The following is a 14,403-nucleotide window of genomic DNA, read 5'->3' on the forward strand; positions in this document are numbered from 1 at the left end:
GGAGGCTTCTCCATTCAATTGACCATTGGAAGGCACACCTACCCTCCCTCTTCACGTTGGGTGTCTAGGGTCTGAGGCTCAAGCTGGGATCCTCCTTTTACATTTTAGAGACAAATTGAAATTCTACCTCTACACATGAATGTCTCTTCTTTCTCATTGCTCAGCAAAGAACAGGCTGATGTGATAGATCATAGAGTGAGTGTGGACAACTTCAGAACTGGGTAGCCTTTGCCAGAACTGGTAGCCCAAAGAGTTTATTGTTAACCTTGACTAAGTCCGTGAGGTCTGGGGGATAACATGCTCCTCTTCTTGCAGTTGATGGCCCACTGTAAAATTTTAAACCCAGGATTCATCATCAAGATGGAAAACAGTATGGGCTTTCTGCCTTTGTTCTTCTTTATATAATTAAAACCAGCCTCTGTGAGCAGTCTTCTCCATCCTCCTCCTCTATCACCTATTTTCTTTGCCATATATGTCCAAGGTTGAGTTTATTCATTCCATGAATGTTTTTAAAATTTTACTTTAAAATTTTGCTTTTTAAATTCCTTATTAGATCATAACTATGTACATTAATGCACTTATGGGGTACAATGTGCTGATTTGATATACAATGTGGAATGCTTACTTCTAACTAATTAACATAACCGTCTCCTTGCTTACTTGTTGTGGCAAAAACATTCATACTCTATTCTTAATAATATGTAAATGTATCAATGCATTATGCACATTAGATTGGATCCCCCCACCCCCGACCCTCCCTCCTCCGGCATCCTCCTCCTCTCCCCTCTCTTTACTCTTCCTTCCTTCTTTCTGGACTGTAGTTATGTTTTGCCATTCCTGTGAACATGTAGGTGATTATATACTGATTTCATAGTAGTACTAAATACATTGGATACTTTTTCCCCCATTCTTGAGATACTTTACTAATAAGAATATGTTCCAGCTCCATCTAGGTAAACATAAAAGATGTGAAGTCTCCATCTTTTTTATGGCTGCCTAGTATTCCACGGTATATATATACCACAATTTGTCAATCCATTCATGGTTTGATGGGCACTTGGGTTGCTTCCATGACTTGGCAAACTTAAGACATGAAACTATAAAAATATTAGAAGACAGTGCAGGGAAAATGTGTGAACAAATTGGCCTGGGAGAATTTTTTTTTATGAGGAAGACCCCCCCACTCCCCTGCCCTGGGCAATTGAAGCAACACCAAAATTATATTACTGGGATCTGATCAAACTAAAAAGCTTCTGCACAGCCAGGAACACAGTAAATAGACAGCCTTCAGAATGGGAAAAGATATTTGCAGGTTATGCTTCTGACAAAGGTCTGGTAACTAGAATCCACAGAGAGCTCAAATTAATCAATAAGAAAAAAAACCCATTTCTATGTGGGCAAGAGACTTGTACTTTTAAATTTTGAAACAAATTTATAGAAATGCTGAAGGCATAATTAAAACTTTTTCTGAACCGATTGACAGTAGATTGTGGACCTACTCCACCTGATGCTCCATTATTCCTGAACATTCTTATGTATAATAAATGCATTCTCCTGCAGAAGCACAATACAACCATCGAAGTCAGAGTGTTACTGTTGATGCATCACCATCATTTAATAATCAGACCACAATCAAGTTTTGCAGACTGTCCCCATTATGTCCTTTGAGCCAGAATCCTGGGTGACATTGCAATGTTAGCTCCCTGTTAATCTCCTTCAGTTCAGAAGGTTCATCCTCAGCCCTTGCTTGATAATGATGGCTTTGACAGTAGGGTGGAATTTTTAACTCCACTCTATGCTGAGACTTTGGCTGGTCATTGACAGAAAAAATCATCCTTAAGGAAATATATCCCTTGTCTTACTTCACTCCCAGCCTGGCCTGTTGGCAACTTGGGAAAAACACTGGAATGGGAGTTGAGAAACTCCTGTTTCTACTCTGGAGATTCTTCCTCACCATGCTGTTCCTGTGAACTGCATTTACTCCCGGTGAGCTTCTAGGGGCCTCTGTGGATTGTCAGGAGAATAAAATGTACCCTAGGTCTCCTTGGAGTACCCACTATAGAGAAGCTGTTGAGGTTCATTACCTTACATGGTGTCCACTTCACTTTCCTATAAAGTGCTATGTCGTTATTAAGACCCTGAGGTTTTGGCAACACCTCAGAGACCTCATTGTTGGCTATGTGCAGGGGTAAAAGAGCAGAGAAGTCTTCCTAAGCATTGACTTTATTTATTTTTCTAAAAAACAAAAGAACTTTTCTATTCTGTACCAACAGTGACAGGATCTTTCCTCTGTGGATCCCTGGTAATTGACAATAGCAGCCAGCCCTGGTAAGATGTCTTCTTGGTCCTGTTTCCTCTTCCACTGTCTCCTTGGTTGTGAATGTTAGACAGAACACATGAATTGTGGGACTGATGTCCTCCAGGGGGCTGGTGAGAAGTCCGCACTCTCACACAGCATGTGTTACCCCGCGCAGGTCGATCCGGGGTGAATTATTAGCTCTGTGTTGACTTGTAAGTGGAAATCTATATCTTGTCTAGTTCTGCTCTGCGCAACCCTGGTCGTCTTACCTTGTGAATATTGATTGCATTTAAACAGGCTTTTTGCCCAAGGCCCGGTCAAAGCACCAATTAGATGTTAACTCTAAGGCTGCTTGCATAAGACTACATATGATTAAGGATACGGAAATGGTTCCAACATGCAGCCCTTTTTGGAATGAAAAGATGCTTTATCCTCAATAATTTATTGGAGACCCCTTTCTAGCACAAAAACAAGAGCAGAGTGAGCTCACCGAGACGAAATAGCAATTCATCAGGACATGGTAACTTGTCATTCCCCTGGTTCCATTCTGTTTCCTCTTATATGCTCAATTTTTGCTTAATGAAATAAATTGCTTTGGGGGGGGGAGGTGGGCAATGAGGGGGAAGTTTCTCAGGCAATGTTCTGAATTTCCAACAAGAAAAGTTGAGCCACATGATTTATTTTGATAAAACAAATGGTGAACAGACACCGGATGGGTATAGGGAGACTTATTTGGCATTTTTGTACTTATTCTGTGTTTGTGAACCCTAAAAAGCAAAATGTTTTTTTAAAAATTCATTTAAAAAAAAGCCAAATGTATTTTTACAACTTTCCTGCTATTTATTTTTAATTTAGAAAGATTAAAGATGAAGAAAATTTATATAGAATAATTAGATATATAGAATATATATAGAATATAGAATAATTTAACAAATAATGTATCCACCACCCATACTGAAAAAATACAGCTTTTATCATAATGGCTTCAGAGATTTAAAAAACAAAACAAAAGGTAAGTTTGAAGTCCCATCTGTATCTATCCATCTCTGATATCATTTCTCTCTTTCTCCAGGAGTAAACATTATCATACTTTGGAGAGTGTCCTCTGACTTCATGTTCATATAATCACTATTTAGATTGCTTTGCTTGTTTTTAAATTTGAGTAGATATTATTATAAACATAATGTACCTATTGGACACATCATTCTGTAACTTTTTTTAACTCATGATTTCATTTTTGGTGGCTATCCATGTGCATGTGTATCAATTTAGTTAATTAGTTTTAACAGTTTTATGAATGGATATGTCAAAATTTATTTAAACGCCCATCTGTAATAAAAATTTAAGTTCATTCTCATTTATTAACAGCAAGGCCCCTAAAAAATCCTTATGCATGTCTCCTTGAATGTCCATGGAGATGATTTCTTTAGTATAAGCCTAGAAATGATTACAAGGTTTACTGGACTTTGCCAGATTGCTTTCCCAAGGGGCTGTTATATTGCAGTGCCATCCACTGTGCCCAGATAGAAATGTCCTTCCATTCTTTTCCATATTTGATGTTGTGTAATTTTATCTCATTTTTCTAATTTGTACTTCTCTCATCACCAGTGAGGATGAAAGGGAGTGGTGCTTCATATGTTTGCTGTCCATTCAGGGTTATCCCTCCTTTGTGAATTGCATTTTCCTATCTTTTGTCTCTTTTTGTAAATATTTGTCTTGGTTATCTTTATTATCTTGATTTATAGAAACTTTGGATATTCATTTTCATTGGTTATATGAATGGCATATATTTCCTCCAAAGTGTTTGCTTTTAATTTTTCCCAGAGTTTCATTCAAAAAATTTAAATTGTGATCTATGTAATCTTGATTTTTTTCTGTTTAAAAAATTTTGTAGAAATCTCTACTGTAGGTCATAAAATTATTTTCCAGTTTTTCTTCTAATGGTTTAAAAGTTATTTCTCATATTTATGTCTTTAATCTATGAGAATTTATTTGCTTATTTGTTTATGTATTTTTGGCATAGAGTGAGCTGCTACTTTATCTCTGGACAGCCTCTTCTCTCAGACTGTTTGCTGTGGGTCAGAAATAATCTTCTTGTTTAAGTCACTGTTGGTTGGACTTTTTCTTACTTGTGGGCTAACACTGCAATCCTCAACCACTGGGCTCAGACTAGTACCTGTCCATGGCCTGTTAGGAAACTAGGCCACACAGAAGGAGGTGAGTGGCAGTCCAGTGAGCGAAGCTTCAGCTGTATTTACAGGCACTCTCCACTGCTCTCATCATCACCTGAGCTCCACCTCCTATCAGATCAGCTGTGGCATTAGATTGTCATAGGAGTACAAACCCTCATGTAAACTGTACACATGAGGCATCTAAGTTGTGTGCTCTTCATGAAAATCTGCTGCCTGGGTGGGGGGAGACAAGATGGCTGACTGAAGCCAGCTTTCCATAAAGGCTCCCATCCAGAAGGAGAGTTAAAGGATAGAAATTTAGCAAGTAACCAGATGGATTAGAGCTGCGCCAAGAGAGAAGGTTGAAGAATGCACATTAACCCTGCTGAGGTGAGCTGCAACCACAAGGATACAAACAAAAGGTACAAAATCCATCACCAAGTGGACGGGAGTCCCCTCCCCCATGAGAACGGCTCGGAATACCCCATAAACAAATGAGCAGAGATCAAAGGTCTTCCCATTATACTCCCAGGGAGAGATCCTCTATAAACTGGACCTACTTCCCCTACTAGGGTGCTATGGCACTCTCCTGCCAGGCATGAAACTGTGTAAAACTGTATATATTCTCTACCTGCAGTTCTGAGCTCCCAGCACTCCCCTCCACTCTTACTCTGAGGTCTGGAGGCCTGTCCCCCGGAGTCCAGATTCTTGGGTGATTTCTCAAGGGGTGTGGATAGGGCCTGGACTGCAGCTGGTCGGTGCTGATTCTGTGGCACGAGAGTGAGGAGAAAACAGTCGGCTGAGAGGGAACCACGCTGGAGCAGCGGTGCCCCGAGGCGCAGAGCAGCAGCCATTTTGGGCAACAATAAGGCTCACCCCTGGCTATTCCGGAGTCACACCCCCTGTCTCTCTGTGCAACCAGAGGAGGCCAGGCATCTTCTCAGGTGGCAACCACTGGCGGAAGAGCTCAGGGACTAGAAAATGAATGTGCAGAGCTGGGAGATTCCCAGGGTGGGGCTGACCCAGAGGACAGCTTTACTGAGCCTAAGACGCATGCAGCCCCCAGGGGATCATCAGCCTAAACAAAGGAGGGCAGGCAGACAGGTAACTGTGTTGCGAATACAAACTACAGCAGCACAGACAAGGCCTGAGGCACAGGTTCTGGGAACTCAAAACAACTTCTCTCTTCAGGGGAATGTAGCAGGGACAGAAACAAATTCCTACAAAGTTGTTCTGTTCTGTCAGTAACATCAATCAGGGGTGGGGCTGGAACTGAGTGAAAAGCCCCAGCCTCCCCAGATTGTCAGGCCTCACCTTTCCCTGACGGATAGTGGCAGGAAGCAGCGGCCTGGCTAAGCAGACATAGATCTCCTTGTGATTCAGGCAGTTGCAAACCCCTGGAGTATCTGCTCATTGGAGGCAACTGGGTCACAGCCCTGTGGGGTTATCAGTGACTGGGTGTGACAGAGGTGCAAGGTGGGAAGGAGGCATCAACCTTCCCAGACTAATCTATTTGCTGGGTGGGTCCTCCTGACCTCATGGAGCACCAGAGCAAGTCATATTTGAGTTGTCAGCAGACCCCTGCAATCTAGTTGCCAGAGGCCTTTTAAACTGTCCTACCTGAGACAGGTGCTGACTGAGACAATTGATTTGGACCTTTTGAACTGAGCCAATCGCCCAAGGACTATCCAAGTGGTGCCCTGGGTGTGTGGTTGTACGAATGTTTGATTTTCCTTTTCCAATTGTTGCCTGTGGGGGTGGGGTGACTTAATTGCTGGTATTTCTCCACAGCTGAGACTTCAACCCAGAGTAACTATTTCACTATGATTGGACAGAGATCAGCTGAAAACAAGACAGAGCCACTTAGCCCCACCACACCAAGCAGCTCCCCAGTTTCTCAGGCGATAGCACTGTATGGGTCCTCAGCAAAGCTCCAGGGGAAAAGGTACAGACACCAGTCCCAGCTTTTTGGCAAAGGCCTGGTTAATCACTACTCCTGGAACCCTGAACCCAACTTTTCTTTACCCACTCATTTAGTCAAATGGTATAAAATAATCATGGGGCAGAATCAGCGGAAAAACTCTGGTAACATGAATAACCAGAGTAGATCAACCCTGCCAAGGAAAGATATGGCAGATGTAACTGAAGATCCCATTCATAAACAGATGGCCGAGATGTCAGAAATCGAATTCAGAATTTGGATTGCAAACAAGATTAATAGAAAGGAGGAAAAGTTGGAATTAGAAATTCGAGGAGCAATTCAAAAGTTGTCTCAAGAATTCAATGAATTTAAGGAAAAAACCACCAAAGATTTTGACACATTGAAGCAAGAATTTGCAGCCCTCAAAGATCTGAAAAATACAGTAGAATCCCTCAGTAACAGAGTGGAGTAAGCAGAAGAAAGGATTTCTGACATTAAAGACAAAGCTTTTGAATACTCCCAAACTCTCAAAGACGAAGAGAAATGGAGAGCAAAAACAGATCATTCTCTTAGAGAGCTCTGGGATAATTCGAAGAAGGCTAATATCTGCCTCATTGGAATCCCTGAAAGTGATGAAGTGGCTTCACTAGGCACAGAGGCTCTTCTCCATGAAATTATGAAAGAGAATTTTCCAGATATTCCAAGAGATTCTGAAATTCAGATAGCAGACAGTTTCAGAACCCCAGCATGACTCAATCTGAATAAGACATCCCCCAGGCACATCAAAATTAACTTCACTAAACTTAATGTGAAGGAGAAAATTCTGAAAGCAGCCAGACGTAAGAAAACCATAACCTACAAAGGGAAGAATATTAGAATGACTGCAGATCTCTCTGCTGAAAACTTTCAAGCCAGAAGAGGGTGGTCATTGACTTTTAATCTCCTAAAACAAAATAACTTTCAACCCTGGATCCTGGATCCTGTATCCAGCTAAACTGAGTTTCATTTATGATGAGAAATTAAATACTTTAATGACATTCATAGGTTGAAGAAATTTGCCATTACCAAACCAGCCCTCCAGGATATTCTCAGACCTATCCTCCATAATGACCAGCCCAATCCTCTACCACAAAAGTAAACTCACTGAGAAACTTTTGATCATTTCCTACTTCCACAGTAGCAAAAGGATTAAAAATGTCCACTGGACTTCAGAAAAACTCGATACCCAAAATTTTACCAGACTTATCAATATTCTCCATTAATGTGATCGGTTTAAACTGTCCTCTGAAGAGGCACGGGTTGGCTGACTGGGTACAAAAACTCAGGTCAGATACTTGCTGCATACAAGAATCACATCTTACCTTAAAAGATAAATATAGACTCAGGGTGAAAGGATGATCATCCATATTTCAGGCAAATGGTAATCAGGAAAAAAAGCAGGTGTTGCAATTCTATTTGCAGATACAATGGGCTTTAAACCAACAAAAGTAAGGAAGGATAAGAATGTCACTTCATATTTGTTATGGGTAATACTCAATATGATGAGATTTCAATTATTAATATTTATGCACCCACCAGAATGTGCCTCAGTTTATAAGAGACACTCTAAGAGACATGAGCAACTTGATTTCCTCTAGCTCCATAATAGTTGGAGATTTCACCACTCCTTTGGCAGTGTTGGATAGATCCTCCAAGAAGAAGCTGAGCAAAGAAATTTTAGATTTAAACCTAACCATCCAACATTTGGATTTAGCAGACATCTACAGAACATTTCATCCCAACAAAACTCAATACACATACTTCTCATCAGCCCATGGAACATATTCGAAAATCTATCACATCTTAGGTCACAAGTCTAACCTCAGTAAATTTAAAGGAATAGAAATTACTCCTTGCATCTTCTCAGACCACCATGGAATAAAAGTTGAACTCAGTAACAACAGGAGTCTGCATACTCATACAAAAACGTGGAAGTTAAATAACCTTATGCTGAATGATAGCTGGGTCATAGATGAGATTAAGAAGGAAATTGCCAAATATTTGGAACAAAAGGACAATGAAGACACGAATTATCAGAACCTCTAGAATACTGCAAAGGCATTCCTAAGAGGGAAATTTATAGCACTGCAAGCCTTCCTCAAGAGAATGGAAAGAGAGGAAGTTAACAATTTAATGGGATATCTCAAGCAACTGGAAAAGGAAGAACATTCCAACCCCAAACCCAGTAGAAGAAAAGAAATAACCAAAATTAGAGAATAATTAAACGAAATCGAAAACAAAAGAATTATACAACAGATCAATAAATCAAAAAGTTGGTTTTTTTTAAAAGGTCAATAAAATAGATAAACCTTTGGCTAACCTAACCAGGAAAATAAAGAGTAAAATCTTTAATTTCATCAGTCAGAAATGACAAAGATGAAATAACAACATACTCCTTGGAAATTCAAAAAATTCTTAATGAATATTACAAGAAACTTTATTCACAGAAATATGAAAATCTGAAGGAAATTGACCAATACCTGGAAGCATGTCACCTTCCAAGACTTAGCCAGAATCAAGTGGAAATTTTGAACAGGGCTATATCAAGTTCTGAAATAGCATCAACCATATAAAATCTCCCTAAAAAGAAAAGCCTGGGACCAGATGGCTTCACATCAGAATTCTACCAAACCTTTAAAGAGGAACTACCTATATTACTCAACCTGTTCCAAAGTATAGAAAAAGAAGAAATACTACCCAACATGTTCTATGAAGCAAACATCACCCTGATCCCCAAACCAGGAAAAGACCCAACAAGAAAAGAAAATTATAGACCAATATCACTAATGAATATAGATGCAAAAATATTCAACAAGATCCTAACAAACAGAATCCAGCATCAACACATCAAACAAATTATACATCATGACCAAGTCGGTTTTATCCCAGGGTCTCAAAGCTGGTTCAATATACGTAAATCTATAAGTATAATTCAGGACATAAACAAATTAAAAACCAAAGACCATATGATTCTCTCAATTGATGCAGAAAAAGCTTTTGATAATATCCAGCATCCCTTCATGATCAGAGCACTTAAGAAAATTGGTCTAGAAGGGACTTTTCTTAAACTGATAGAGGCCATCTACAGTAAACCCACAGCCAATATTGTATTGAATGGAGTTAAATTGAAATCATTTCCACTCAGATCAGGAACCAGACAAGGCTGCCCATTGTCTCCACTGCTCTTTAAAATTGTAATGGAAGTTTTAGCCATTGCAATTAGGGAAGAAAAGGAAATCAAGGGTATCCATATAGGGTCAGAAGAGATCAAACTTTTGCTCTTTGCAGATGATATGATTGTAAATGATCAAAACACCAGGGATTCTACTACCAAACTCTTAGAAGTGATCAAGGAATACAGCAGCAACTCAGGTTACAAAATCAACATTCATAAATCTGTAGCCTTTATATATACCAACAATAGTCAAGCTGAAAAAACAGTTAAGGACTCTATTCCATTTGCAGTAGTGCCAAAGAAGATGAAATATTTGGGAGTTTATCTAACAAAGGACATGAAAGATCTCTATAAAGAGAACTATAAAATTCTAAGAAAAGAAATAGCTGAAAATGTTAATAAATGGAAAAACATACCATGCCCATGGCTGAGAAGAATCAACATTGTTAAAATGTCCATTCTACCCAAAGCAATATACAACTTTAATGCAATCCCTATGAAAGATCATACTTTAAAGATCTTGAAAAAATAATACTTCGTTTTATATGGAATGAGAAAAAAACCTTGAATAGCCAAGACATTACTCAGAAATAAAAACAAAGCAGGAGGAATCACGCTACCAGACCTCAGACTATACTATAAATCGATAGTGATCAAAACAGCATGGTACTGGCACAAAAACAGAGAGGTAGATGTCTGGAACAGAACAGAGAACCAAGAGATGAACCCAGCTACTTACCGTTATTTGATCTTTGACAAGGCAATTAAAAAAATTCAGTGGGGAAAAGATTTCCTATTTAACAAATGGTGCTGGGCAAACTGGCTAGCAACCTGTACAAGACTGAAACTGGACCCATACCTTTCACCATTAACTAAGATAGACTCTCACTGGATCAAAGATTTAAAGTTAAGACATGAAACTATAAAAAATACTAAGAGAGACTGCAGGGAAAACTCTTGAAGAAATCAGTCTGGGTGAATATTTTATGAGGAGGACCCCCCCAGACAATTGAAGCAGTATCAAAAATACACTACTGGGACCTGATCAAACTAAAAAGCTTCTGCACAGCCAAGGACACAGTAAGTAAAGAAGCAGACTGCCTTCAGAATGGGAGAAGATATTTGCAGGTTTTGTCTCCGACAAAGGTTTAATAACCAGAATCCACAGAGAACTCAAATGTATAAGCAAGAAAAGAACAAGTGATCCCATTGCAGGCTGGGCATAGGACTTGAAGAGAAACTTCTCTGAAGAAGACAGGCGCACGGCCTACAGACATTGAAGAAATGCTCATTGTCCTTAATCATCAGAGAAATGCAAATCAAAACTACTTTGAGATATTATCTAACTCCAGTAAGATTAGCCCATATCACAAAATCTCAAGACCAGAGATGTTGGTGTGGATGTGGAGAAAAGGGAACACTTCTACACTGCTGGTAGGAATGCAGATTAATACATTCCTTTTGGATGGTGTTTGGAGAACACTTAGAGATCTAAAAATACACCTGCCATTCAATCCTATAATTCCTCTACTAGGTATATACCCAGAAGACCAAAAATCACATTATAACAAAGATATTTGTACCAGAATGTTTATTGCAGCCCGATTTATAATTGCCCTGAAACTCAGGGTTTTGGTTGGCTTCCTGGAAACAAAAATGGCTATGGCTAGCAATTTCTTCCCGTGCCACTGGGTTGGGCACGGGGCAAGTTTGGACATGTGTTTCTAGAGTTGGAGTTTCAACTGGACAGAAAGCTTAGATACGCCAACAACAGTAAGCATAAAAATGATGTCATGCTGGTGGGAATGTAAATTAATACATTCCTTTTGTAAAGATGTTTGGAGAACACTTAGAGATCTAAAAAATAGATCTGCCATTCGATCCTGTAATTCCTCTGCTGGGCATATACCCAGAAGACCAAAAATCGCATCATAACAAAGATATTTGTACCAGAATGTTTATTGCAGTTGTATTCATAATTGCTAAGTCATGGAGAAAGCCCAAGTGCCCATTGATCCACGAATGGATTAACAAATTGTAGTATATGTACACCATGGAATATTATGCAGCCTTAAGGAAAGATGGAGACTTTACCTCTTTCATGTTTATATGGATGGAGCTCAACATATTCTTCTTAGTAAAGTATCTCAAGAATGGAAGAAAAAGCACCCAGTGTACTCAGCACTACTATGAAACTAATTTAGGGCTTTCACATGAAAGCTATAACCCAGTTACAACCTAAGAATAGGGGGAAGGGGGATAGGGAGGGTAGGGAGGGGACAGGTGGTTAGAGGGAGGGGGATTGTTGGGATTACACCTGAGGTGCATCTTACAAGGTTATATGCGAAACTTAGTAAATGTGGAATGTAAATATCTTCACACAATAATTAAGAAAATGCCAGGAAGGCTATGTTAACCATTGTGATAATAATGTGTCAAACGGTCTATGAAACTAGTGTATAATGCCCCATGATCATATCAATGTACACAGCTATGATTTAATAAAATATAAATGAATAAATAAATAAATTTAAAGCTCTCTCTAAAAAAAAAAAAGGAAAAAAAATGATGTCATGATCAGAAAAGAGGCCTATATACATGAAAATGTCATGGAAGAACTGAAGAGAATTACTGACGATGGTGAAATTATAAAAGAAGACAATGCTGGGTGGCCTTCCCCTACATTGTTGACTGGCAGGAGCTGGAAATTGTCATCAGAGATGAGCACATTTCTTTTACTACATCAAAAAACGGGTTCTCTTACTGATGTAAATCAGTCAAAGGGTCCTGAAGGTCTTCGAGGATTTTATTATTTGGCATAAGACCTGAAATGTTTAGTTTTCAGTCTCATTGGATTACATGTCAAGATTAAACCAAGTTAATTTTTATATTTCGAAAGCATTTGTATATTTAATTAAGGGATAGATAAGGGATGGTTTGTTTGTCATTTAAAATACTGGGATTTTTATGAATGTGAAGCAGATAGATTTTTTATTTTGTATTTAAACTTAAAAAATAAGAAAATACATAAAGAAGCTTAATGATAATCCTTACTTGGGTCCAAATGGGTTGGACAATCCCCACGCATATTTAATTCTGTAATTAGAAACCACCTTTTGTTGAAAATTTGCTCCAATAAAACATATCAAAGCCTGAAAAAAAAAAAAAGCACTGAAACTGAGAATCTGGATTCAGGTGAATTGGGCAACTGAGGCGAGTGTCTGAAAATCGGAATAAGGGAGCATGAGATAAGGGGGTAAAAGTGGGCAAGATAGGAGCCACCCTAAGGCTTTCAGCCCACTGATGAAGATGACTTGAAAAGGAAGAAGACTGAGCCTGCTGCAGCCTCCTGTGCACTGTCACTCAGAATGAATGACCTAGACTTTGAGAGCAGGTCTGAGGTAGCATTGTCACGTGACTGTCTCACGGGGGCTTTAGGGTTAGACTGTTCTCCTGTGGGTGGGGGCTGGGCTTCCTCTGAAGGAAAGAGATGGTCCCATCTTTAGTCGTTCTGAGAAGAGATCAGCTCTGGGGCAGGAAGTGAGGAATGAGAAGGCAGTCCCCGATTCCTCCAGGAAGGGGAAAGTGTTGTCCTTGCTCTAGAGATGGAAGTAAGCTTGGCTTGAACTCCAGAGTATGGGGACTCTGGATGCATTGCCACTGATGGGTATGAGTGTCCTGGAGGTCACATGATAGCAAGCTGGAGGCAAGTCAGCATGGTTCCGGATGCTACTTTCTGTGTCACTTTCCCTTTATATTATCCCCAAGCCTTTCCTGAAGTTTCATTAAGGTCTAGTCTCAACTTTGCTATGAAGAGTTCTTTATGGCCCTCTCCCACATGCTGGAGGAAGTGGCAAAATGGAAGGGCAGTATCCCCCCTCCCAAGGCCACAGTGAAGACAGCAGCCACAGTGCTGGGAGGTCACTGTGTCCAGTAATCTCAGAAGGGTTGCTGGCAGCATAGGTACCAGGTACTTTTACCCCCTTATCTCATGCCCCCTTATTCCAATTTTCAGACACTCTCTTCAGTTGCCCAGATTCTCAGTTTCAGTGCTTTTTTTTTTTCAGTCTTTGATATGTTTTATTGGAACACATTTTCAACAAAAGGTGGCTTCTATTTACAGAATTAAATATGCATGGGGATTGTCCAACCCATTTGGACCCAAGTAAGGATTACCATTAAGCTTCTTTATGTATTTTCTTATTTTTTAAGTTTACCCAGAGTGGTAAGCAGCTGAGTACAGGGCCCTGAGGAGGGAACTAGGAGTTTTTTGACATGCTGAGCATGGGATGAAAAGCCCTGAGAGATAGCTTTTCTCTCCCTTTCTTTCCTTTTCTATATCCTACATGCCTCCACCACGCTCTTTCCTCTGCTACCAACAGCTGGACAGATGGCCAACCACGAATTTTGCAGGTGTTTGCTGACCTGTCTGTAAATATCCTATAGCTCTTGGGATTTTCCTTCTTGGTCTTGAGGGGAAGCTCTCATGACCATTTTTGCTATTGGTATCTAGCCAGGCAGATTCAGTAAAGCCACTGGAGAGGACAGTATTGACTGCCTGCAGAATGTTCTCTTCCACTGTCCCCTGCTGGATGAACCCTGACTGTGCAGGGCGACATTGTCCCTGGGCAAGCACCTGGGGACAGTGTCGCCCTGCACAGGCAATATTGTCTGGCTTGACTAGGGACAATGTCGCCCTCACAGTCAGCGTTCATCTAGCAGGGGACATTCTTAGTCTCCCTTGTCTGGCTGATGAGACAAAGGTGGAACAGTGACTCTGCTGAGAGTGTCACTCTTT

General features: G+C 40.0%; 1 pseudogene; it reads left to right on the forward strand.

Moving 5' to 3' along the window:
* Positions 1-11,267: 11,267 nt before the first annotated feature.
* Positions 11,268-12,487, forward strand: LOC128561997 (protein mago nashi homolog; annotated as a pseudogene).
* The last annotated feature ends 1,916 nt before the right edge of the window (positions 12,488-14,403 follow it).

The sequence above is a fragment of the Nycticebus coucang genome, chromosome 12, assembly GCF_027406575.1.
Source record: "Nycticebus coucang isolate mNycCou1 chromosome 12, mNycCou1.pri, whole genome shotgun sequence".
Classification (NCBI taxonomy): Eukaryota; Metazoa; Chordata; class Mammalia; order Primates; family Lorisidae; genus Nycticebus; species Nycticebus coucang.